Source organism: Etheostoma spectabile, chromosome 3 (assembly GCF_008692095.1).
Source record: "Etheostoma spectabile isolate EspeVRDwgs_2016 chromosome 3, UIUC_Espe_1.0, whole genome shotgun sequence".
In the NCBI taxonomy this organism is placed as follows: domain Eukaryota; kingdom Metazoa; phylum Chordata; class Actinopteri; order Perciformes; family Percidae; genus Etheostoma; species Etheostoma spectabile.
In genome coordinates this window covers 8850427-8851844 of record NC_045735.1, presented here as the reverse complement: position 1 = coordinate 8851844, position 1418 = coordinate 8850427, and the positions used below count along the sequence as shown (strand labels likewise).

The 1418-nt window shown below is 37.2% G+C and overlaps 3 long non-coding RNA genes across 3 annotated transcripts in view; 2 read left to right on the top strand and 1 right to left on the bottom strand.

Annotated features, from left to right (window-relative positions):
* LOC116687099 (uncharacterized) overlaps positions 1-1418 on the bottom strand; it is a 13896-nt gene that overhangs the window by 8525 nt on the left and 3953 nt on the right. Inside the window, exon 2 of the long non-coding RNA XR_004331463.1 lies at positions 227-230. This is a non-coding gene — a long non-coding RNA (uncharacterized LOC116687099). The remainder of the gene's footprint in view (positions 1-226; positions 231-1418) is intronic.
* The window catches only part of LOC116687102 (uncharacterized), a 12641-nt gene that overhangs the window by 8549 nt on the left and 2674 nt on the right, over positions 1-1418 (top strand). The gene's annotated exons all lie outside the window — the stretch shown is intronic.
* The window catches only part of LOC116687095 (uncharacterized), a 1218-nt gene continuing 215 nt past the window's right edge, over positions 416-1418 (top strand). Inside the window, exons 1-2 of the long non-coding RNA XR_004331459.1 lie at positions 416-533; positions 632-1418. The exon at positions 632-1418 is cut by the window's right edge and continues 215 nt beyond it. This is a non-coding gene — a long non-coding RNA (uncharacterized LOC116687095). The remainder of the gene's footprint in view (positions 534-631) is intronic.

The window sequence follows — 1418 nt, the reverse complement described above, 5'->3', positions numbered from 1 at the left end:
CCAGCTCTGGCTGCTGCACTGGGAAAGACCAGCGAGGAGGTTAAGAACACGAAACCTTCAGCAGTGAGTCACGGTCAACATCACAAATTAATAATGGGACTTTAAACATATGTTTCATGACATGATTTATAATGATGGTATGTATTAAAAAATGGATTTAATGAAATACTCCATATAAAAGTTGTAAAATAGAAAATAAATACCCCTTGAACGAGGAAATAAAAACATAGCTATGTAATTTAATGATAAAGGTAAGCTAAGATACAAACAATCAATGGAGATGAGTCTTAAAGTCTTATTTTATTTACAACTGTGCTGTCACATTTTTGCCTGTAATTCTGCTTCTCCTTTGTTTTCTTTGATCATTGTTTCTTCTCAACATCTGTTTTTCTTTACTTTGGTGAATTAGGTGAAACATGGAGTGTGGGCCACCATTCTGGCTCTGCTCTGGCTCTATGGTTTCAAGATGGATGCTCAGGAAGAGTGGAAGCTTCTGGCGATGAAGGCTGTGTCATGGCTCCGTGCCCAGAATAGTAATGATATATAATAAATCCTAATCTGTTTAAGTGTGTGCTGGTTACATTCATAAATCCAGTCTCTTCTGATGACTTGTTTTGTGTTTTTCTTTCAGCTTTATGTGTGACAGAGTGTGTGGAAGCTGGAAATGCTCTGTTGGGTTGCAGCGTGCAGAAAGAAGCCCTGGGATTCTGAGGTTTTCATTAAAGTTACTTCCCTTAACGGTACACAGAAGCAGATCTACTCCATGCTACAAAATGAACTGTTGTACTTTAACATTGCAATGCACTTCACTCTTTGCACTATTTACATTTTTTGTTGAGATAAATTGCTGCACAAATAGAGTTTGTCTGTTTTGAGCCTTTAAAGCTGTGGTGAGCACTTTTTTTTTGCAGCGTTGGGAAAAAAATCCCATAATACTTTAGACTTCCAGATAGATCTAGATATATCTATATACAAGACGTCTGCATCTCGTCTTGGCTTGAGAGAAAGAGAGAGGGGAGAGAGAGAGCTGCAAGAACAGGTCTCACTCTACTTCAGATTATTTTTGCATTCTACCCTCTGCAGCTTCACAGTTGCTTTTTTACCTGAAACTGTTTTTACTTAATTAAACTTGAATATTCGGACCAAGTCAACATGTATGGCTAAATTATGATTATGAATAATAAATTAGGGACTGTTAATAGAAGTTCAAATAAAATTACAACACATTTGTTCATGCGTGTACCGTGAAAAAGTAAATACATGAGGCATACATGCACAGGTGGATGCTGAATAGTAAAAGGAGGTTAATGCTAATGTATCTACAGGTCTCTAGCCCAATCCACTACATTAGCATCTGTAACTGATGTGTCGGAGTCACAGTTTTTAGATGCAAAAATTACAGCTGGCATTAATGATGC